Source organism: Lissotriton helveticus, chromosome 8 (genome assembly GCF_964261635.1).
Source record: "Lissotriton helveticus chromosome 8, aLisHel1.1, whole genome shotgun sequence".
NCBI lineage: Eukaryota > Metazoa > Chordata > Amphibia > Caudata > Salamandridae > Lissotriton > Lissotriton helveticus.
The window spans coordinates 982,641,408-982,666,654 of record NC_136069.1 but is presented as its reverse complement, the minus strand read 5'-3'; the positions used below and the strand labels follow the sequence as shown (position 1 = coordinate 982,666,654).

At 46.5% G+C, this 25,247-nt stretch overlaps 1 protein-coding gene across 7 annotated transcripts in view; it reads right to left on the bottom strand.

Annotated features, from left to right (window-relative positions):
• DMD (dystrophin) overlaps nt 1-25,247 on the bottom strand; it is a 6,826,337-nt gene that overhangs the window by 5,209,474 nt on the left and 1,591,616 nt on the right. The gene's annotated exons all lie outside the window — the stretch shown is intronic.

Sequence of the window (25,247 nt, the reverse complement as noted above, 5' to 3'; positions counted from 1 at the left end):
TGGGGGGACACATGTTAGAACTGGCAACATGTGTGTGGTTTCCTCCTAACCTTTTGCCTTCAGACCTCCTATTTTTACTGACTTTGTTTTTGCCTGCCGTAGGACTCAGTACACTTTACCACTGATAACCAGTGCTAAAGCGCATGTGCTTTCTGCCCAAAACATGGTAACATTTGCTTGTATCCAACTGACACTTTTAATTTACTGGTAAGTCTCTAGTAAAGTGCACTACATATTCCCAGAGTTTGTAAGTTAAATGTTAGGAGTTGGTCTGCAGCACTAATTGTGCCACCCACTTAAGTAGCCTTTTAAACACGTTCCAGGCCTGTAATTGCAGAGACTGTGTGCAGTTTTAACCTGCCATGTCGAACTGGCAAAATAAACCCTTTTGCCATGCCCAAACCTTCCTTATTAGTACATATAAGTCATCCCTAGGTAGGCACTTTTAAGTTTTAAATAGCCAGGTGGTAAAAACTCTTAATTTCATTTTTCACTACTGCAATTAAATATTATGTGGTAACGTCAGGTTCAGGCAAGAACATCACCATTTTACATACTCACATTTAAAGTTGACATCTTTCTTGAATGTTGACATTAGACACACATTTGCTTGCAAGGGATAATGTTCCAAAAACCAATTAATCCCTCCCAGTTGCCCTTTTATAACTACTATTGCCTCCATAGAAGCGGTGTGGGGGTAAAGCAAAACCATACTAGCCTACATTTGACAAAGTCTAACACCACTAAGATCTTGTTAAGAAATCTTTGCATGGGTAATGAGGGACTTGTGCACTTTGTTCACAGTGTTCTCCTCCCCTGAAATGAGTCTATGACATAATCATGTCACCAAACAGGAAAGTTCATGCCTTCCGCGGTCTAGTCGTGTGAGGATACCAGTTAACAGATCTAGACTGCAGTTGCCCCCTGAATCCAGTCTGCTGGTGGCCATACTGTCAGACGTTCCACTTCTGAGACTGGGGGTGGTAGAAACAACCCCTGAACTTATTCATAAAGTTATCCACTGATGTAATACTCAATACAAAACAGAGGGAGACCTATCCGTGCACATTATCATGGCACAACGAATAAGTAGAGTGGGCCAGAAGGAGAAACCGGGCAAAGGGGATTGTATTGTCTATAACTTCAATTAGCTGGATATAGCAGTACATTTAATTTATGAGTCGGCTCATTGTAACTACGACATACAGGTACTAAAGTATTACAACTTGGATTTTTTTTATTCACCAGAGGGCTGCTTTTCCATTAGGAAGGAAATTATACCAATGGGCATGCAGGGCTACCAGGACAGACAGAAACAGGTAGTCCCCTTGAGCTGTCAAAAAGATTCCTCCCACTGAGTTCTCTTGAAAACAACAGTTGACTGACACCTACTATCCACTTAAAGTTCATGTCATGGAATATAGCAGGGCTATCCAGAAAAAAGGACAATAACAGTTGGCTCAGTCTATTATCAGAACAGCACATAGTGCCTCTGCAAGAAACCTGGGGAAAGAGCGATTCCTTTTTTCTAGAAGGGTATGACTCATATTTTTCCTCTGCTCTAACCTCGCAATCGGGTAGGGCTAAAAGGGGTTTAGTGACTCTGTCCCTCTAAATATTTAGTGCAAGGCTACGCAGGGAGTCACTGGGTCTCATTTTCTGTTGACTGTACAGTTAGAATTTAAAAACTAACCGATCATACTAGTCGTGAATTTTTACTACTCATTTGTTCAAACCAAACCTGGGGAACACTTGCTCACATTTTTCTTAGAATCACATGCAGATAGACTTAATAGCGTGTATGGGGTTTTATAGGCTGGAGATTTTACCATTCATTTTTTTCACTCGGCGTGTCGTACAACTCATAATTATCCCCTGGAAGATTTTAATCGGGCCAGTTGTGAATGTGACTCAAGGTGTCATGCTGGATACTATTATAGTGGATTTTAACTTGACAAGTTTGGAGGCTTATAGAAAGATGTAGATAATCCTACTTTTACTGGGTGATGTTCCAACACCATCATTGATTATATCTTTCAATCGGCCTCCCTTGATCAATGTATGGTGCATTATAAGGTCAGGCGGAACCAGGTAAGTGATCCCAATCCTTTCATTATGAGTTTGCTATGGAGCATGGATAAAGAGGTGCACTCTGAACTAGGCCCTAGAAACAATGACATTGTTCCCCAGGATCAAGCATGCAAAATCAAAGGGAGCAAGGTCCCTGTAGATTCCTTTTTCTAGTGATTTTCCTAAGAATTGTGACGTGGATATTGGTCTTTGTTTGGAGGGATGTACAGACCCAGAGCTTTTGCTGAGTGCGTATGAATGTATTTGTGGGTATATAACCTCTAATCTGACAAAAGCTGAAGGTAAGCCTAAACAGCACAGGGAGAGGTGGCTTGATGAGAACTGCTCAAGGGCACATCGTAACCTTCTTATGGCTTTGAAAAAAGCTCCAAGGTATAGGGATAAAGTTGTTTCATGTAAAAGGAGTTTTAAACAGGCCTTATCAATTAGGAAAAATGTAATCAGAGAAGCATGGGTCCAATTGCTCCAAATTGCAGTTTTAATAGATATTTCTAGCTTTTGCGATATAGTTCATTGCCCTTTTTTAATGGAATTGTTAACAATGACATGGACTGTGTCATATCCAAAGAAACTTGGGTGACCCATTTTAGTGAGATTTATGGGAGTGAGACACACGGGTCCCCAACCGATAGGTATGTTAAGCTTGGTAGAATTCATGATTTGTTTTTTGGAGAAGAAATTTACCAACGCAATAATAATCATGTCCAAGGATGAAGCACCGGGCCCCGATGGGGTGCCAGCTGATTTACTTAAGATGGATCCTGTGATATGGGCCAGAATCCTTATGCATGTCTCGAATGCTGCTTGTAAAGCAGGTATAACAGGTTCATGGTCCAGATCCCTAATTATTCCAGTCTTCAAGAAAGGAATAAGATTGGACCCTGTATGTTATAGGCCCATATCCATAATAGATTCTGTGGTCAAAGTCATGGGAGGGTGAGCCTATCCAGTTTAAGATACTGAGCAGATCAAAATGAAGTCATCTCAACCCTACAGCATGACTTTAGGTTTGGTAAGGGTACTCTTGATCAATGCCTAAATTTACAACTGACCATAGAGAAATACACAGTAGTCAATGGAGGCATGTTACACCTTACTTTTATGGACCTTACATCTGCATTCGACAGCGTCAACAGGGCAAAACTCTAGCCTCTCCTCCTCAATATGGGTCTGGATTAAGATCGATCTCTTGGCTGTGGTAAGGTATAATGTGACTATGAATCTTTCTTCATCTATTGTGCTAAACAGGAGGGGTTAGACAAGGCTGCAATCTAGCCCAATTCCTATTCCTATTCATGTTGTATATTAAAAAATCGGGTCAGCCTTTATCTTCAACTACTAGGACATCCACTGCATTGGTTGACATCATATACCTGCACTCCTCTACGCGGATGATGCTCTGCTTTTGGCCTGAACAAGGGTGGGGTTACAGCACCTCTTCAATAATTTTGTAGACTTCATGAACAGTATAGACACAAAAACTAATTATTCTAAATATCATATAATGGTGATGGTCTGCAAAAGTAGAATCAATACTCTTAAGAAACGTTTTAGGGATAGAGTAAAAATCACTAGGGTCAACTCTTTTTCCTATCTGGGAGCCCTTTTTGATAGCAAGGGGTCCTGGGTCCCAATAAGGAGGGTCAACTGGAATACCATGGCCAGAGACGCCACAGCAATTTAAGATTTTGCCAGTGGATTGGGTGCCAAACCTGTGCAGGTGACTCTTGAAAGTGTATCAATCTAAATGCCCCTAGCTAACTATGGTTGTGTTTATGGGGCTACAAGATTCAGTCATAAATGCAGATAGTGGATAACACGTTTCTGAAAGGGCTCTTAGCAGCCCCTCAATTAACAGCCTCCTTCCTAGTGGATGAGGAACTAGGCATAAGCTATATTTCACATCCTTTGGCTCTAGGTCCACTTTTGAGGATGCTTAGAATCTAGGTAACCCCAGAATTAAAATTAAATCAATTAGTCATTAAAGATTGTTCATCCTTGGAGAAGGGGAACAGTATGCAGTGGCTGAAGATTGTCAGAGACACAGTGATTGAGCAGGGGCAATTCGGAACTGTATGCTTCTCCAGAAATGATAACCGAAAAACAGTGGGAATGGATAAAGATTATTTTTATCATTGACCCAGGCCGAGAGAGAATCAAGAGAAGTATGCCACCTAAGATTGTAATGTACATTATTTATAACATTTGTTAGATGGGGTCTCTAGTTGGCACTGGTAGGTACTTCAGGGTAAGGGGGTACACTCCTAAAATAACCTCTGCTCACCCCCTTGGTAGCGTGGCACGAGCAGACAGGCTTATCTCAGAGGCAGTGTGCAAAGCATTAGTGAACACATACAGTAATCAAGTGATAACACTACAGATGGACACCATACAGGTTTTATATAAAAAATAAGTATTCTTTATATAGATTTACCATAAGACCACAAACGACAAAAATCCACAATACTCTACTTAAAATGGTAGAATTAGCTTAGTTCTCCTTAGTTCTTAAAATGCGACACTTTGAGTCAATGTACCTTAAGATGCGACAAGCAGGGCAACGAAAGTGTTGCAACGAAGGAAATGCGGCAAAGATCTAGTGCAAAGAAATAAAGATGGTGCTTTCTCCTTGATGCAACATGCTTCCCTGTGATGCAGCAGCATCTGCTGTGACGCCGATCCTCTATGCCGGCGATGAGAGATGCTTGACACAATGTGAGCCGTGACAGGCCCAGCGACATGCTTCCCAGTGATGATGCGGCGTCTGCTGCGACGTCAATCCTCTCTCCTGGTGATGTGAGTTGCTTCCAAAATGATGTGAGCCGCGACAGGCCCTGCGACACTCTTCCCGGTGATTCGGCGGCATTTGCTGCGACGTTCGTCCTCTTCTCCGGCGATGAGCCGCGACAGGCCTTGCGACACGCTTCTCGGAGATGCGGTGACATCTGATGCTACGTCGATCCTCTACTCCTGCGACCCGCTTCCCGGTGATGCAGCGGCATCTGCTGCAACGTCGATCCTCTCCTCCGGCGATGCGAGGCGCTCTGTGTTGTGAAGCGGCAGTTCTGCGACACGCTTCTTGATCTTGAGTTACGCTTCCAGCTCCTTGCGACACGCAAGTCCCCAAAAAGTCCAACACAACTGAAGGCACTTCAGTAAAACTCTTGAGGAGCTGGTGGGTGAAGTCTGTTGTCCCTGAGACTTCAGCAGGAGGCAAGCTCTGTTCCAAGCCCTTGGAGATCCTTTTTTTTCTTCTCCAAAACCTTTATTGGTAGTGCAATAGGAATACACAGCTCGTCGCCCACAACCTGAAATAGGCCGGCAGCTACGTAAGATCAGTATCTTTGATATAACGTTCTCAATGAAGGGTACATTAAGCTAAAACAGCATGCCGCCTACAACCCGAATGGGCCGGCCGCGATGTATACTGACAAGAGCTATGCAAGAGTGTACCATAAGCGTCAGAACTAGCAAGAGCAGATCAAAACATTGAGTATATGAGGTTTTGTTTTCAATTTTTACCACTCCTCCAATGATACAGTTCCTTGAAGAAAATTGCTCCCCCACACAGTGTGTCCACCATACATAGTATGTGGGGTACAGGAGCTTCCAGTACAGTAGTACAGTAGGGTACAGTCGTTAACATTGACCGACATTGACGGAAGTTGAGAATACTCCGCACTAGCGTGACTGAGTATGGTATCATGTGGGGGCTATAACTTGTGAACATAACGGTTAACCCCAACTAGACCCTCCCACCCCAAATGTCATGCCATGTGTATTATCCTGGAACAGAGTGCCCGTGTGTGACCTGGAAATCACGAGCGGTGTAACTGACGTAGATCCAACTAGTATTGCCAGTATATGTGATATGTTTGTGTCTCACGGGTGTACGAGGGCTGCGGTAAGTTTCAGTACAATTGCTATCCAGTCCCGGCATTAGCCAGATTGCGGTGTGTGGTCGTCCCAAAAAAAGGAGTACAGTGTCCGTGAAGAGAGGTATTACTGTGACGGCGTTCCTGGGAATGGTGTTCAGGGCGGTGTGGTGAAGAAGCAGCCTTCGGGTGTGACTCACCAGTGACTCCCCCGTCTGCAGTCGTCGTTTCCTGCAGTCTAAGGAGGTATGCAGTGAGGGGGCCCCAGAGGTCCTTAGGTCGCGATTTGTGTGGCAGTAGTTCCGCATAGTTGTGTAATTGATCTTGCCAAGTGGTCATGGTATTCAACCAGATTTTAAATTTGGGTGCTCGCCCTCGGCCCCATCTACACTCCACATGGTGCTTCGCCAATAGCAGGCCTAGCGCCAGGAATTTCCTTTGAGTCTTCACAACCGTAAAAGCATGACCCAGCAGAGCCACTAGTGGACATGAGGTGATGACTGTGCCAATCATATTGGATAAGGCTGCAAATACTTCATCCCAATATGTGGCGACCGCCGGGCAGGTCCATGCCAAGTGCAGGAAAACAGCTCCCTCACTCCCGCAACGAAGACAGCGGTCATTGTCCCGTAGGCGAAATCTATGAAGCTTAGCCGGTGTGTAATAGAGGCGGTGTAGAAATTTAAAATGGACCAACCGCAGTTGGGCACTGCCTGTCACTGCATTGGTATGAGAGCAACTCACCTCCCATTGGTCATCGGTCAGCGGTGCCTCTAGATCCCTGTCGTATTCCCGCCGTGCTCTCAGGGAAGGGGGTGGTGGTGCGTTCTGCACATGCTTGTAAAGCAGGGACACTACGTGCTGTGGAGCGTCGGTCTGGAGGAGAGCGTGTAAAGGCGCCAGGGTGTCCGGCTCGTCCGGGAAGTTGGGAGTAACCGCTCTAACATTCTGCCTCAGTCCTGTAGAAAGGAACGTGTCCATAATGGAGGGGGTGCTGTCCCCGAAAGAATGAGTCGATGTGCGGAAGTGGCCCTGGAGGTATAGGTCTCCCCATGTATGGTATGCTAACCTAGTCAGCATTTTACGCCCAATTTCCTCACGAGTAACACTCAAGCGAGGGTCATGTGACAGAGTCATGTGGGGTGAATATAAGAACGGAGACCCCATAGCGTCAGCCAGGCTGTTCCACGCACGTACTGTGCAGTCAACTGTGGTGGGATCACGATCTTTCCCCCGCACCTCCGTATAGAGGTATCCAGCGGGCTTCTCGGGTCTCATATAACCATCTTCCACGGCGAGGTGCGCCATGAATGGTGGAGGGATGGTGGAGGGTGGAGCCAGTAAACCGCGAAGTGGCCCTGCGCACAGTCGTAATAGCGCTCAAAATTGGGGACATCGAATCCCCCCTGGTGGTAGGGCAGCATCAGTGTCGGCAATCCAATCCTGGCCTGCTTCCCACCCCATATGAGTCTTGACAATTGGGAATTCAGGGTTCGGAAGAAATGCGGACCCGGGCTATACGGGATGTTGGTGAATAGATATAGCAGCTTAGGAAGCACTACCATCTTAATTAGCGAGATGCGCCCCGCCATTGATAGTGGGAGGTGAATCCATTTGGTGACGTTGTCTGTCAGTTTGTCTATGGCAGTACCATAGTTAGCTCTAATAAGGGCCTCACGATGCCTCGTCACTCTGATGCCTAGGTACTTTACTTCATCCGTTTCCCACACAAGTGGATAGTCCAGTGGGGATTGCCCGGTTCGATCAGTTAGGGGAAACAGGGCCGATTTGGCCCTATTTATTTGTATCCCTGCGATTCCTCCAAACCTAGTGACTTCACGCAATATAGGATTAAGATTTTCTTGGGGTTTATGAACATAGAGTGTCATGTCGTCAGCATATAGTGCGATAAGTAACTGCCTTTCCGGGTAGATAAGGGCACGGTGATTGTGGTGCTGCCTGAGTTTGGCCGCCAATGGTTCTATAGCGAGCGCGAACAGGACCGGGGATAGTGGGCATCCCTGACGGGTTCCCCTACGTATATCAAAGGGGGCTGAGCGGGAACCGTTCAACAAAACTGTCGCCTGTGGCCGGTGGTATAGTAGCCGAATCCAGTCAAGAAAACTGAAGGGAATCCCCATGCGTTCCAGCAGCGCAAGTAGGTAGTCCCACTCCAGTGAATCGAACGCCTTAGTGGCGTCGAGGAAATCGGCAACCGCTTCGCACCTGGGGTCAATGTCCTGCAGCACCGCCTGAAGCGTGTGCAGGTTGTGGGAAGTCGCACGGTTTGGGACGAACCCGGCTTGGTCCGGTAGGACCAGCTGTTCCATCAGGAGGTTAAGGCGCGTGGCGAGCACCTTCGCTAATATTTTGATGTCAGTATTCAATAAGGACAGGGGTCTGTATGAGTCGCAATGCTCAGGGGGCTTGCCTGGTTTAAGCAGAGAGGTGATCAGGGCTTCGCGCATGGTGGCTGGCAGGCTGCCCTCCTCCAGCGCCGCATAGTATACCTGTTTAAGGATTGGAGCGAGCAGGTGTACATAGGCCTTATAAAAGTCAATCGGCAGTCCATCAGACCCTGGTGCCTTGCCCGACTTCATAGACATAATTGCATCCGTTATTTCATCCCGTTCGGGTTCAAGATGAAGGAATTGCTGTTGGGTGGGACCTAGCCAGGCGATTGCAGTGTTATCTAGGTAGGTGTTCAGATCAATCGGCATGGTCCTGGAAGAGATGTAGAGTGTAGTGTAATGTTCGGTGAGTATGCGGAGCTGTTCAGGGAGGTTCCTGTGTGGCGTGCCATGGTCATCCAGTAGCGTAGCAACATAGTTATGGTAGCGAGGAGGTTTAACTGAGGCTGCCAGAGTTTTCCCCGGGCGGTCTCCTTCTCCGTACCCACGTGCAGTGTATGGTTTCCCTAGGAATTTGCACTCCCTATCTGCTGCTTCCACATAATCATTCAATTTGTTTCTGAGTTGGGCCTTTACTGCGTGTCCGCGGGCGTTGTGTTCCATATCGCGTTCTAAGGCACGGAGTTCGTTTTCCAACCGGTGCAGTTCCCCCCGAAGGGACTTGAGGACTCCGCCACCCTTGGCGATACAACAGCCCCTCACGGTGACCTTAAAGGCCTCCCAGACCGTAGTGAGGCTGGATACGGACGATATATTGCGGTCAAAGAAGTCTTTTATGTCCTGTTCTAATTCAGCCTTGAAGGCCGAGTCAGTAAGGTGGGCAGGGTTGAGACGCCAACTTAAATAGGGGGATTCAACCGCAGGTATCTGGAAGGTCAAGAGCACTGGGGAGTGGTCCGAGAATGTACGGGCCAAATGTACCGCTTTAGTCAGCCAGTGAGTAAGACCCGCCGACAAGAATACATAGTCAATGCGGGCCCAGGTGGAGTGTACCGCGGAGTAATGTGTGCCTTGTTTGAGGGTGGGGTGCGTTTGTCTCCATGCGTCGATCATGTGGTGTTCCTCCATGATGCCCAAGAGGATTCGCTGTGTGTGAGTATAGTGTGACGCATAGGGGTGTGATCTGTCCAGACAGCGTCGCAGTGCTGTGTTAAAATCACCTCCTAGTATGACGTGCGCTATGCCCAGAGTGTGAATTTTGCCCCACATAGTGAGGAGCGCGTTAGGGTCGTCAGTGTTGGGGCCGTAGTAGCATGCAAATAGAACCGTGTGCGAGAGGAGTCTACCCCAAACCATACAGAATCTGCCATCAGTGTCAGTGTCTGTTCCTAGTGGTGTGAATCGTACCCAAGTCTGATTAGGATAGTCACTCCTTGGAGTAATTGGAGTAGGAAGAAAATACTCTACATGAAGCCCATCGGGATGCAAATAAGGGGGAGCTTCCCGGCATTAAGTGCGTCTCTTGGAGCATAGCGATGGACGCTCCCTGGCGGTCTAGGTACCCCAGGATTTGCCGTTTCTTCCTCGGGTTTTTCAGCCCACGTATATTCCATGAGACCAGCTTTAATTGTTGAACCATCTGTGTGTCACCTACGTCACCCATTCCCAGGTATACAGATCTATATGGCACATGAATGTGGCGTCTGTTTCCTTATGGCAAACATTGGCACAAATATAACAAAACGTACCCCCTCCCATTCCGGCAACCTCGACAGGCCAGGTAAATCCTGATGTCTCAGCAATGGCGCTAATGAGTCGGGTTGTCCCCCCACCCACGCCGGCAGCCCCAACACGCCGGGTACATATTCCCCACCCACCAGAAAGAAACAAGAACAAAATACATACAAAGATATCCCCCACCCTACGAAGGGGGGGTATTGAGGGGCTCGCCCGTAGGGGGAAAAGTCACCAGGGGCGCCCGACCTGCCCTCCACCTCCCTACTTGCACCCACATGACACCCAGGTCGCTGCTGGGTAGTCTGGCGTGGGACGGAGGTGGGTGGCCGAGCACAGAGTACATTATAGACCAGTGAGTCAGTAAATCTGTAAAAGTACCTCACCGAAGTTGCAGCACGGTTCGACCTCGTGTGTGCAGCATTGAAAACGTGTCAACCCACGCAGCCATGGGCATCTGCTCATTCCTGTTGCGACATCGGTGACTGCGATCTGGAGCGGCGTCTCGCAACGTCTTCTTTGGCAAGATCTTTCCTGTACTGTTTGATGAAGTCCTCTGCCTGTTGCGGAGTGTTGAAAAAGTGTTGTATGCCCTGGTGGGAGATTTTTAACTTTGCGGGGTAGAGCATCGCGTATGGAATCTCCAGGGTTTGCAGTTTCTTTTTCACTCCCGCAAATTTACGTCTGGCCTCTTACACCGAAGGGGTGAAATCTGGGAAGAACGATAACGTTGTGTTGCAGTAGCCAACTGTACCAATCTCTCGCGCTCGTCACAGTACAGCGTCCCGGTCCCTGTAATTTAGAAAACGTGCGATGATGGGTCTCGGTTGTGCCCCTGGAGGCGGCCGGGCAGCTAGGGACTTGTGAGCTCTCTCTACGATGAGGTGAGCGGAGAAGGATTCTTTCCCGAACAGTTCAACCACCAGATTTTCTACGAAGTCCTCCATTTTACCCGTGTTGGTGGATTCCGCCAGGCCTAGGATGCAGACGCTGTTTCGGCGAGACCGAGCCTCCAAGTCCTCGTTCTTCTCCGCAATGATCTTAAGGAGCCTGTCCATCTGCGTGACTTGGCGGCTACTAGAGGAGGCCCCGTCTTCCAGCTCGGAAAGCCTACCCTAGGCCTCCTTGATGCGGGTGTCGTGTTGGTCCAATTTTGCGACCACAGTGTCCATTCTCATATTTATAGTGTCAATCTTGGAATCTACTGTCGAGAGGCTTTGTTTCATGCCAAGGAGCAGGGTTTTCCAGTCTTCTTCAGGAGGAGCGCTCGTGGCGGGGCCATCCGCAGCCTCCGGTGTTGATCTGGGGGTCTTCCTGGCCTCGAACGGGATCTTAGACTGCCTGGTGTCGTTGCGGCCCATGTCTCGTCGTGGGGTCCGCGGTGTCGCAGATTGTAGGGCCGCCAGGCCGGTATTGGTCGTGGGAGGATTAACCCTAGGCGAGGGGGGTCCTCAAGTGATCCGGCGTCGACCGCAATGGCGAGGTGAGCTGTTACACAGGGTCGTGTTGGATTACGGTGCAGGCCACGAAGGGGGGATCCGAGAGGGAACGCGGGGCAGGCAGTGCACAGCCCACACTGTGCCAGTGGGCGAGGGCCTTCGTTACAAGCGTCGATCAGGAGTTCGTCATACGTGAGTCACTGGCAGGAGAGGGTGGTGGCGGCTCGAGCGGAGGTGCACAGCGGGGGTACAGTAGCCCGGTCAGGCAAATGTGGCTACCTTGAGTTGTTGTTGCAGGGGGCACTGCGGTCGTCAGTGTGCGTCGCGCCCCTCTCCAATTATTTCTTGTGCAAGTTAAATCCTGGGCCTGCACCGTTTTGGGCGGTTAGGCATTGAGGAGTGATCCCAGGGTGGTAACGCACGAGGCGTGAGGCGCAATTTGGGTGCAGTCGCTAAACCCTGTCATGTATTATGGCTTCTCAGGGTGGAGGGCACCGTGTGGACGGTGGCAAGGGGGGACCGTGAGGGTAGGCCCCAGGAGCGACAAATGTCCGGTTGGAATGCCACGTGGGAGCCCGAGTCGGCCCCTTGCTCCAGTACACTTCTGGCGGTTCCAAAGCGGGTTCCCGGGGGAAGCACCGTTGCGAGGCCGGGGGGGGTGTGTGCTGCTCGCTGAAGGCTGGTAGTAGCAGCGGTATTTAAAGCTGGGCCCAGCCGCGGGCACGGGCCGTCAAACCCCAGTGTCTCCTAGCGGGGAAGGCGGCTCCACAGGCAAGGCCTCCCAGGGAAGCACCAGGGCCAGGGAGGGCCTCGGTAGGCAGCGGTGTTATGGCGTCGGGCCGCTCACCTTTCAAAGTGTCCCATCTTGTTTGCAGCACAGTAGCAGGGGGTTCCGGCACTCCGAGACTCACCGCAGTAAGGGCCGCCGATAGCTCCGCACAGGCCTCGGATCCCCGGTCTCGCCTAGCGGGCTCCCCGAGCGGGAAAGAAGCAGCGGGACAGCATCGGGGACCGCCCATGGGTTCCGGGGCAGATAACTCCGTCTCCAGTCGGGTCTCGCAGGAGTTCTTGGTACCGCCGAGTTCCTCTCGGTCATGCGGTTCCGGGCGTGATGTATTCAGGACGCCAGCTCCGGTCAGGATGGTGTTAAAGGATGGATTATAGCTCGGCCCGGCGAGAGCTTCACTCGGGTGCAGCCATCTTGGTCCGGCGCCACCTAGCGCCCCCCAGCCCTAGGAGATCCTTACACAAGTTGATGAAAGTACACACAAAGTTCCTCTCTCCTTTCTTTGGCAGTCAGGCAACCACTGCTGGCCAATCCCCCAAGCAGCACTGCAACTTAGGGATAGTCTCCCCTCAGTTTCTTGAGGTTCCTCTCCTCAGCAAAGGTTTCTTCTTGTTTGTCCAAAAGTGATCTAAATTCTTGGGATCAGGGTCCCAATACTTATACCTCAAAATCCTTTGTCCTCTTATGGCAGAGGAGCCTTTGCATAGTCCCAACCAGTTCTGGAGCACTCTGTTTACATGACTCCTTCTTTCCTTTCACAGTGCAGAGCAGAAACATCAGACGCCCCACAGGGGGTGGAGCCAGCATTGTGGAGGGAAGGCACAACCCTATTCAGGTCCCAGGTGCAACTCCTCCCTCCCATCTAGATGCAGATCTCTCTATTCACCACTGGGCTGACTCATCCTGTCTCCTGGAATTCCCCAGCCCTGTCACTCAGACTCCAGACAAGGAATACACAACCTCACAGAGGCAGGCTTGGATAGTTAGAAAAGAAAATACCTACATTCTAAAAGTGGTATTTTCTAACACAGAATGTTAAAATGAACTTCACTAAAAGGTGTATTTTATCATTCTGAGTTCAGGCATACTAAACTCGAATTTCTACCGTGTTCCCTGAGTCAGTTAGGAATATAAAATGTAATATTCTAATTACCCATGATGGCCTATGGAGAACCGGTAGCCTTGCAATAGTTAAAAATGAAAATGGCTGTAATTCACTATTAAGACATGCCACACACATCAGGGCGTGTCCTACCTTATACTTACAATGCACCCTGCCCTTGGGCCTACCATAGGGGTGTCTGATATGAAGAAAAAATTGAAGGTTTAGGGACTGGCAAGTGGGTGCACTTGCCCCGTCAGCATGGGAGTACCAGACTGCACACAGGCTCTGCAAAGGCAGACCTTAGACATATTTTTACAGGCTGCTTCTGTGGGTGGCACAACCAGTGTTGCAAGCCCACCAGCAGCATTTGGTTTACAAGCACTGGGCACTTCTGGTGCACTGTATTAGGGTCTGACAGGTAAACCAAACCAGCCAATCATGGAATCACAAATTCATACATTAATTTACAATAGTGAGCACTCGCACTGTGGCACTGGACAGCAGTGGCACAGTGCCCAAAGTATCTAACACCAGCAAAAACACATGAGGCAACAGCAAAAATGGAAGGGAGACCCACGCCAAAGGGGCCAGGTCTAACAACATTTACTAAAAAGAGTTTAAAAAAAGAAAGGGGGTATGCAAACCTTCAGTTCTCGCATATGTTCTATCAAAGCCTTGTCCTTGAACTGAGCTATATCTAGAAGTGGTTACCATCTCTCAACTTCGGCTCCTTCTTATAAAATGTAGGCTCAATTTTCTGCAAAAGGAACAAATGATGGACGGAATGCTGAACAATGCGAACATTCACCCCTGTCACAGATTTGGGTTAAATGCACCATTTATTTGCATGCCACATCATTCCAGTTTAGACACAGCCATATGCAAATCAGTCTTATCCCTGCTCCCCATGGGAACACTCAAGCCCTGTCCAAACTGCAGTGGCCTGATGAGCAAAAGAACGATGGATTAGACCCAGATCTTTGTGACTGGGGTGAATGTTGGCATTGTTCAGCATACCGTCCATCATTTGTTGTTTTTACTTTTCTCACTCTAAGTAGGAAGGGTATGCCCAGACAAGGATCCTGTGCTCATTGCGCCACTGGATTCCAGCTGGCCTGGCTGATACGGGGTGATGCCCTGAAACCGGTCCTAGGATGCATGTTTTCGGTCCATGGAAGACCAGTCTTGGCATTTCGGGCTGGACTGTTGCCATAAGGAGCAGGGTAGAGACTGATTTTCATATGGTCGGGTCCAAACTATCGTGGTGTTGTGAGCAAAAGAACAATGGATTAAACCCAGATCTTTGGGGTGAATGTTTACATTGTTCAGCATTCTGTCCATCATTTGTTCCTTTTGCTTTTATTACAGTGGTGCACCATGTGGCCATACATTTGACAAGTAGTTCACCCTGTATCAGATTTTCTATTCAATGGTACTACAAGTTCGGCCTCTCTATGACTCACCATGAGCACCATTTTCCTATCCCGTGTTTTTCTTTGCCTTGGAATCTCATGCCAGATTACAGATACACCACAGATGGTATCTGCTAATTTTTAGGTGAGCCTATCTTGTTTAGTCACGGGAGCCAAGAGCATTTGGAGGTAAATAGTAATTGACTATACTGAAGTCATGCCTCTCATCCATCATTCCTACTAAACGTATGATTGTTAGCATCACTATTTACCAATTTGGCATTCATTCCAAATGAGTTGTTTTCCATTGTCACCAGAGACCTGTAGAATGTCATACCACAATTTCACATAAGGTCTCAGTAGGGAAATCCACTATCCCCAGTTTCAGAGCTTGGGACCGTGTAACATGTACTGACAATATATTCCGATTTGTGCATAAATGTAGCCCCATTCATTGTACTCTCCGTTCTTTACTAGCCCACCAACACTGCAAGTTATCATGTTTGAAAGCATTCCAGCCTTCTTGGGGTTGAGCTCTTTAGCATAGTATGTGTACTCGATAGAAGTTGCTTATAACTAATACACACATAGAGAAATAAAATAACATTCTTCAGCTTGCAGCATCTATTTCATGTTTATTCTATCTCGGCCCCTGTAAGATGTTTCAGGTACATGTTGGATACTAAATGTTAACGTACATTGATATTTGAAACATGGGTAGCCAATGAAACCACATAAAATCCGTATTTCAATTGTACAATATTTAGGACATCCTCCATGACCATGGCTCTGGGCAAGAGCCATCATTATAGGTATTATCATGAGACACCTCTTCAGGTGTTCTCATCAGGGACATAGCGGATGCCCCAGCAGCCACAGCACCGAGGTCAAGGGGGCTCCAGCAGCCCAGCTGCTGAAAATGTATATAATTTAAAACAATGCTCCTTCAAAAAGTTGCATAAACAGAAGCAGATACAGGCCTATCATCAATGAAAGAGGAGAATGAAAAGAGTGCCTCTCATTTGAAAGTAAGGGCCTCTTTTAAGGTTAAAAAAATGTTTCACTTATTCCTGCTGTACACTTCCAATTTGCATGTACAGGGCCTCAGAGCCCAGCACCGGAGAGCGATTTGCACTGCCCTCTTTAAGACAGGTTAAACTCAATGGAGACAAAAGAAGCCTGCAGAAATCTCTGTGTGCCCCACATTTTTCAGGGCACAGTAAAAAACTGGAGTATAACTCAGGTGAATAATGTACTTGCTGGAGAGAGCTGTTTTCCGTCTAATTATGGTTTTGGCTTATAAAGTAGCAGAGAAAGGTTAATGAGCCTTCTGTTAATGTGTAACAAACAGATCACAGATAGCTCAGTAGGCTTCTGCTTATGTCACAGAGAATATGTTGGTACTTGCAGCCCGTAATATAGCAAAGTGAGCTATGAACGATCATTAAAGAGCTGAACGCAAATTGCAAGGCATAAGCTTAGAACCTTATTTTTGTTTTCAAACTTTTGTTTTTCTAAGGTTTAAAAAAAACTTTAATTTCATTAGCGAACAATTCTTACTGATAAAGAAAACCCCGAACCATGTTTTAATTTTTGAGTTTGGGCTTCTCCAGACAAAGCACTCTGACCATATATTGCCTATCAGTACGGATGCTATTATTCCTATACCTTGACGCTCACATTCAAGAATTTCTTTAGATTGATTTACCCATTTGTATGATTCATTGTCTGTGTGTTCTATGTGTGTGTGGCATAAAGCGTGCTCTGACATGATACACTGGGGTTATCAAGAGATGAGGGGCCCCGATGAAGAAAGGTAGCGAGGAATCCATGGAGAAGGAGGTCATGGGAAGTAGGGTAGGGCGCAAACAAAGTTTACCCTACCGGGCGCCACTAATGAAAAACCCAGCCCTGGGTGTTTGTGTGATTTGCGTCCGACTCAGGAAGTTAGATATAGTACCAATGACCCATCCATATCTCATTTTCCATGGTGCAGAGTCCCCTGACTTACCTTTTTTAACCAGATCCTTATGAATCCTCCATACTCACTTGTTTATTGTTCATTTAAATGGCCAGAACGGGTGAAAAATAATATATAGATACCAAAACCCACATAGCGAAAGGGAACCCAGGTATGCACCATAATATGAATCAGAACCATTAGTAACATTTAAAAAAAATGATATTTAAAAAACATATTTTAACCCTCAGGTATCTCGAAAACCCATATCTTATAACTCTCAAAGCCGAAAGATTAAAAAATGCTTCTTTAATGCGTATCCCCAATGCACCTGATGGCACACAGAGCTTGTATATTTCATCATATTTTATGATTCGTGACTGGCAAATTTGACTTAGTGGTGGGTACATTTCCAAACACACCTTCCCACTCCTGCCATCATATGAGGAACCTCTAGCTGGTTCCAGCTTTTTAAACAAGATCACTGTCTATTCAAAAACTTGTTGTTTTGTGGTTGGCTTTTGAACATAGGATCAGAAATCCCAGTATGCACTGTGCTTTTTGATAAAACCACAGGAATGACTGAAGGTGTCACCTGTGACATGTTGACGGTTGGCACCTGCATACACCTATCTCCTTAAACGTTGTCACCTGTTTTGTCACACAGGCTTGCTCTGCTGCTGTGGAATTCTACCTGTTTTGGTGAGAAGTACTTGCACAGCTGCTGCAACTACTTCGCCTCTCTAGTGAAGGTGGCTGTTACTGCTTCCCGTTTCCCATGGTGTATCGCTTGTGTGAGGGTTGTTTGCAGTACTCCTGTTTCTGGTGCTGTGCCTGTTACAAGAGGGAGACCTCTACAGCTGCTGCTAATATTTCTCATGTTTAGTGCAAAAAAAATGCACATCTGCTGCCCATGTGGGGCCTGTTTTTGTAGAGAAGCTTGCACTGCTCTCAGTGTATCACACTGATGTGAGAACAATTTGATATAATGATGTCCTTCCTGTACCTTTCTGTGTGCGAAACGTTTGCAGAGCTGTTGCTTGTGGTGTGCCTGTTTGTGCGAAGGAAGCTTGCACAGAAGTTGCCTCTGCTATGACGGTTTTGCATCAGCGAAGCTTGCAGTGCAGCCCTGTGTGCTATTTCTCTTTGGTGTGGACAAAACGTACATCAGTGCTGCCTGTGCATAACCTATATGAGGACATTTTAGTCTCATATGTAATGCTTCTACCTGTGTATTACCTGCTGTGGGTGCGTGAATGAAGGTTGCCCTGCTCCTACCTATGAACAGCTTCTTGTGAATGTGAGAAACTTGAATTGCTCCTGTTGGTGCTGTAGCTGTGGTTTAAGCGAGAATGTTGATCTATTGTTACTTTGGCTATTACATTCTGTTGCACATTTTGAAAAGATTCCTATGTACTTAGGTAGATGGTCATAAATTACCCTGTGAGGAGAAGAATGTGGACAGAATGGAGAGTGTAGGTGTTAGGACTCATGGTGAGGAGAAAGGCTAAGAAAATAAGAGTAAAAAGAAGGAAGAGGGAAGCAAATGAACAGTGAAGTAAAAAGAATAATAAAGTGGAGACAAAGGGAGAGATAAATAGGTAAAGATATGTGAGAGGTAGAGGAAAGAAAAAGATGGGAAAATACCTCTAGAGGAGAGAATGAAAGAAATAGAGGTAACAAATGAGACAGAAAGCATGTGCTAAAGGAAAAGCTAAAGAGAAATAAGAAAGGGAGAAGTAACTAAGAGATGAGGAAGAAATAATAAACCAAAAAGAAATGGACAGAAAAATACACATACAGAAAGAAACTGACTAGAAAAGAACAAAAGATTTGGAACAAAGGAAGTAAGGCGCAGAAATAATAGAGAGAGTAAGACCATTGGGTGAACAATGCAAAGAACATGAGAAGGAGCAAGAACCCATGAGTGAGGGACTGAGCAAGAGTGGGAGTGTGAGGAGGAGCCTGCCTTTACCTCAGTGATCAGCCCCCACCGGAGCCTTCCAAAGGAGCTGCCATCCCTCGGCCCAGACCAGAGAGGGCTAACTAACTCGGAATCCTCTTCCCTGAAGGAACGCCCAGGGGAAAGCACCAACCAATGGGACAAGACCTGGGCCATCAAAAGGGCTGACCTGGTGCACGAAGAGGAGAACCCGGAAGACACCAGGAATCAAGAGGACGACGCGCGAACCACGAGGAGGACCGGCTGCAACAAGGACTGACCCGAGGTCAACGACCACACCAAAGCAGACGAGGACGACGCAGCCGACGGCGAGGCCGAGACCTGGTCCGAGGATTGGTGGACACCCCCGGAGGACGCCCAAGTGCCGCCGTAACTCTGGAGAGTTAGGGCTTCCACGGTGCGTGAATCGGGCAAGGGGGTTGGAGGGAGGGAGATAACGTTACGAGGACTGTGTTGGTTTGTTGGTTCTTTTCTTTCCTTTTCTTTCTCCGTTTCTGGGAGGGGAGCGGGCGCACCCGGGTCTCCATAATTCTGACTGCTGGTATACATACAGAGGTCTCGACTAGTGTCTGTGACCGTGGGCTGCCAGTACCAAACCAGCGTGTAGTATTCTTTGTGCCATTGGTCTACATTTCCGTTTAATGTGCCTATCGGGTACTAGAGAAGCCCGTATTTGAGCCTTATTTTGTTTTATATTACCTGTACGCTTGTATCCTGAAGTAAGGACAAGGTAAATAATTTTCACTATATACTCACTATCTTTTGGAGCTTCCTCTTGTTCCCACAAGCCCCACTCTAGAGCATCCGGGATTTCCTTCAAACACGTTGGTGATGGTACTCCTTTAAAAAGAGACTGAAACAAGGATACTTACCGCCTCTGTTTCTTCTCTCTCCACGCTATCCGCGGGAACGTCACCCACCTGGAGAAGAAGAAGACATCGCCAGAGGAAACCCCACACCATTCCGGAAGACTCACCCCAAGAAGAACTCAATATGCTTTATTAACTTTATTTTTGCACAGAACTTTAAATAAATACACCAAAATAGATCCACGCATAAGACCTCCTAGCTACTTTTTCTGCCCGTTCCTCTCACATCTGGTGTCAGAAGTGGGATCAGGAAAAATGGAGGCTGCGTTTAAAAAAATGGCGGAAGGACAAGAAACCCTGGGCAGGATAATGGAGAAATTCTTAGCCATTTCCGGGAGAAACTCCATAAGACTCTGGCAAGTCAAAGCCAAGCCCAGGAAAATGTGATAGAGAAACTGGCGGACACACTTAGTCAACCTCGAGGACATACAGGTTTACCCTCAGTGGTGTTACAAAAATACGTTAAGGGAGAGGATCCTGATTTCTTCTTTTCCAATTTCGAGAGAATGGCCAGAGCTGCTGGATGGTCCCTAGATAAATGGGGGCAATATTTGGGTCTCCTTCTCTCAGGGGATTTACAGGCCGTGAATCCTCAAGGACTTACCCCATATGAAGAAATGAAGAAAAATATACTAGAAAGACTGGGGATAGATGAGGACACTTATCGTATAAAGTTAAGACAAATCAAGGAGGGCCCACAGGAATCCCCCAGGGCTCTGGCTTATCGCATTAGAGATATGATGGATAGATGGTTAAAGCCCCAAACAGCTACTAAAGAAGAGATCATGGAAAAAATCTATTTAGAGCAGTATCTGAGTTCATTGTACCCCCATATACAGAAATGGGCACGCCAGCATTCAGGTCTAACTTTAGAAAGAGCTATTGAGGTAGCCAGTGCCTTTTATAGGGTGCAAGAACTGCAGAAGGGATGAGAAGATCATAATTGGAAACGATCCGGGAACACTCCTATCCGACATGGAAATCCTGCTATCAAACTAAATAAACAACCCTCTATCAAACCCGAAACTGTCACCCTTTTACCCAGCCCCATGCCCGCACCTATCAGGGCAGCACCTCAACCAGAACCGCAGTGTTTTAATTGTGGGGCCTTTGGACACATAGCTAGGGTTTGCCCCCAGAAGGAAGAGCCCATGGAGGTTGGACTCACTCGAACCTACTATTGTAGTCCCTCCGGTTCCAGTTGCCCCTATCAAAGAGAGGTTCTAGTTAATGGGAAAAAAAGACAGGCCTTGATAGACACCGGTTGCTTACAGAGCGTTATACAACCGCAAGCCATACCCGGAGGTGTTCCACCACCTATAGGTCAGGTTGATATACAATGTGTTCATGGGGACACTCAGAGGTATCCCGAGGCTGAGATTCAGATACAGCATGACTCCGCCATAGCTGCCCATCCCCTGCGACTAGGTCTTGTTCCCAAAGTCCCTGAAGTCCTGGTATTATGGAATGACTACCCCCACATGTCGAAATTAGTAAGAGAGACATGGACTGAGGGGGAAGAATGGAGGAGCACTGCTCCCTTTGCTCAAGATACAGAACCAGGGTTTCCCGAAGGCAAACAGAAGAAAAGCGGAAAACTGAAAAAACGAGAAAAAAGAGACTGGACCAGAGTAGCCTTAACTCGAAAAACTGAACCACCCATTTGGCAATATGATCAAGGATTCCAAGCTGCCCAAAGAGAAGATCCTACCTTAAGAGAGGCTTGGAATAATGTCAAGGACGAGGAGGATCAAGATAAAGTAGGTCCCCAATTTGTTTCTAAAAAGGGACTACTGTATCGGATAGGGGGGAGGAACATGCCACACCAATTATTGGTACACCAACAGTATAGAGAGAAGGTGTTATTCTTAGCACATAGTCACCTATTGGAGGGACATTTCGGAGAGGAGAAAACAGAAAAAAATGATATTAGAGAAATTCTACCGGCCCGGTATTTACCGACAGGTACGTCAGTATTGTAAACAATGTCTGCTATGCCAAAAACATAGTAGGGCTTTTCCCCCGAAAGTCCCCTTACATCCCCTGCCCCTTATTCAAGAACCTTTCTTGAGGGTGGGTATGGACATAATAGGTCCCTTGCTTCCATCCCGCAGTGGATGTCGGTTTGTTCTAGTGTTGGTGGATTACGCCACACGTTTCCCCGAAGCAGTAGCTTTACGGCAACCCAATGCTGTGCAAATTGCTGAAGCAATGATTGACATATTCTCTAGGGTGGGGTTTCCGAAAGAGATTATCACTGACCAAGGGACTCCATTTGTGTCACGCCTACTAAAACAAGTTTGTCTCATGTTAAACATCAAGCAAATCAGAACCGCAGCTTACCACGCCCAGACTGGTGGGTTAGTGGAACGATATAATGCTGCACCAAAGACCACCTTAAAGAAGCTGCTGAATCTTGAGGCTCGAAAATGGGAAGAGATGCTTCCTTTGACTCTTTTTGCCATTAGGTGTAAAACCCAGAAAAGTACAGGGTACTCCTCCTTTGAATTGTTATACGGATGCCAGCCACGTACTTTGCTAGACATGCTTAAAGAAGAGTGGGAAGAAGACCCCGAGGGAGTGAAACCCCTCCCAGAATACGCCCTAAATTTAAAAAACCATTTGGAACAGATTTGTAGCATTGTTGCTACCCACATGGAACAGGCCCAAGTTGCACAAGCGACTCAATACGATAAAAAGGGTAAAAAACGGAGTTTAGAGGTAAACGATTTTGCTCTCCTAATGATACCTTTGTCTGATCACAAGTTATTAGGACAGTGGCAGGGACCCTATAGGGTCATAGAAAAGATTACTCTAGTAACATACCGATTAGAGCTGGATCCAAAAGAAAACACATACTCAGATAATTCACATCAATTTGCTTAAAAAATGGGAGGGAGCCACTCCTGTTTTATTAGGGATTCCAGAATCTCCCTGTTTATACCATCAAAGCATTGATGGTGATTTGCCAAGCAAACAGAGACAGGAGTTAGAGGCCAGGTTAAAACCCCTCTCAAAGGTATTTTCCCTTGAACCTGGAAAGACATCGATTATAGAACATGCCACCAACACTCCCACAGGCAAGAAGGTGAAATTAAGACCATAGTGTATCCCTGAATCACGCAGGCAAGCTGTAGAACAGGAAGTGCAAAACATGTTACATATGGGCATAATTGAACCCTCTGACAGTGAGTTGAACTTGCCCATAGTTCTAGTACCTAAGCCTGACGGGTCCATCAGATTCTGCATCGACTTTCGGGAGGTTAACAAAATTTCCCAATTTGATGCCTACCCCCTCCCGAGGGTCGATAAAATGGTAGAACGACTTGGCACAGCCCGGTACATCAGTACCTTAGATTTATGTAAGGGGTATTAGCAGGTCCCATTGAAATCCCAAGATCGAGAAAAAACAGCATTTTCCACTCCAAGTGGGTTGTATCAATTCACGGTCTTGGCTTTCGGTCTGCATGGGGCTCCGGACACTTTTCAAAGATTAATGAATCATGTGTTAAGACCCTGTGCAGAATTCGCAGCAGCATACATTGACGACATAGTCATCCATAGTTCGTCATGGGAGGAACATCTATCTCACCTTACAAGAGTTATACAAGCGCTAAAGAACAGTGGGCTAACCATAAATCCAGCCAAAAGCAAATTAGCTGCTCGTTCAGTGAAATATCTTGGATATCTTCTGGGGGAGGGATTTATAAAGCCACAAGAAGAGAAAATAGCAGCTATCATATCTATTCCCTTTCCTAAAACAAAAAAGGAATGTAGGGCCACATGCATCATTGTTGGTATTTGCGATTCCTAAATTGCGAAAATTAAGGAATCGCAATTTAGAAATCGCAAATACCTATGCATTAAAAGTTCACAATTTTTTTTGCGTTTTCTTATTTTTCCTTATTTGCGATTCTCAATTTTGCGAATCTCAAATAAGGAATCCCTTTACATTGATTCCTATGGGCCTAGAGGCCCATAGGAATCAATGGGAAGGCATTCTCATATTGCGATTCGCAATTAAGGAATCGCAAAATGAGAATGCAATTTCAAGGGTGGACCCCCCCTGCACCCCTGAAATGTAACATAAAGTCCATTTTTCACACATACATGCCCCAAGGGCATGTGTGTGTGTAAAATGAAAGTTTCAAAAATGCACTTTTGTGCATTTTTGAAACTTTTCACAAATTACCATGAAGGTTGACTTCATGGTGATTTACCACTTCTAATTTGCGAATTAGCAATTTTTTTTAAATGATGCATTGCATTTAAGAAATTGCAAAATTGCGATTTCTTAAATGCAATCACAATTTAAGAAATCGCAAAAAAATTGCGATTTCTTAAATTGCGAGAAAAAAAAAACTTGATGCATCTCAAAAATTGGATTTGCATTGGCAAACGGCCGAATTTTCCGATTCGCACCGTTTGCTGAAGCAAAAACCAATGATGCAGTGCCCCTAAGAGCTTTCCTTGGGGTTTTAGGTTATTACAGAAGATTTATACCAAATTTCTCACCAACACCCACCTGGAGAAGAAGAAGACATCGCTAGAGGAAATCCCACACCATTCCAGAAGCCTAACCCCAAGACGAACTCAATATGCTTTATTAACTTTATTTGTGCACGGAACTTTAAATAAATACGCCAAAATAGAACCACGCACAAGACCTCCTAGCTTCTTTTTCCGCCGTCCCTCTCACAGGGAGGTAAACAGAAAAAGGAAAGAGATAAACGATGCAAAGTAGTAAGGAGTTTAGAAGGGATCAATCAAACAACATTTGTAAAGTGTAACAATGTCATCCCTCGGGTATCTGAGCAGCGTGTCTTCATCAAAGAGTGAGTTCTTGAGTCTCTTTCAGAAGTCTGACAGCGAGGGGGGCTATGTGGAGCTGGAGAGGAAGGTTGTTCCAGGTATTGGCAACGATATAGGAGAAGGAGTGGCCACCACTGTGGGTACGAAAAATTTGTGGGGTGTGTGAGGCAGAGTGAAGAGGAGCGCAGGTCTCTAGTTGGTTGATGGATATGTTGATAGAGGAGGTAGGCCGGTCCCCGGTCGTTCTTGGATATGGATGTTACAGGATGAGTGAAGTTATGGAATGCTAAAGAGATGACACAAGCGTAAAATATGGAATTCAAAAGGGTAAGGAGTAAGGGAAGCTGCAGGAATTTGACTGAGCTGAAATGAAAATTCCAAATGATAGAAGTAAGACTAAACAAGAAGTAAGGAGCTGCATGGGAATGAGGTAGATAACTGTGATAGGAGTTTGGAAATGAGAAAGGGGAAAGAGGGAGGTAGTTCAGAAACTGGAGACGCAGAAGAAAGATGATAAGAAGCAGAGACAGTGCTGAAAGTGGCAATGAAAGATGATAGCGAGAGAATGAGAAAAATAAATTGGAGAGGAAGAGATGAACTAAAGAGAGATTTTGTGTAGGTAAATGTGAGGAAGAAGGGGAGAATGAGCAGTAGGGTGGCAGTAAAACAGGGAGAGGCAGAGCTGTTCACGAAAAGTTTGAGATATAGTTTAGATAATGAGGGTTTGAGAGATGGAGGTAATCAGCAAATTGGAAGAAATAAAGTGAACTAATGGGAGACCGAGGTGAAAAGAAACACAGGAGAAATAGAGCAGAGGGAAAACTGTCAGAACAAGTTGGGCAGGTGTGA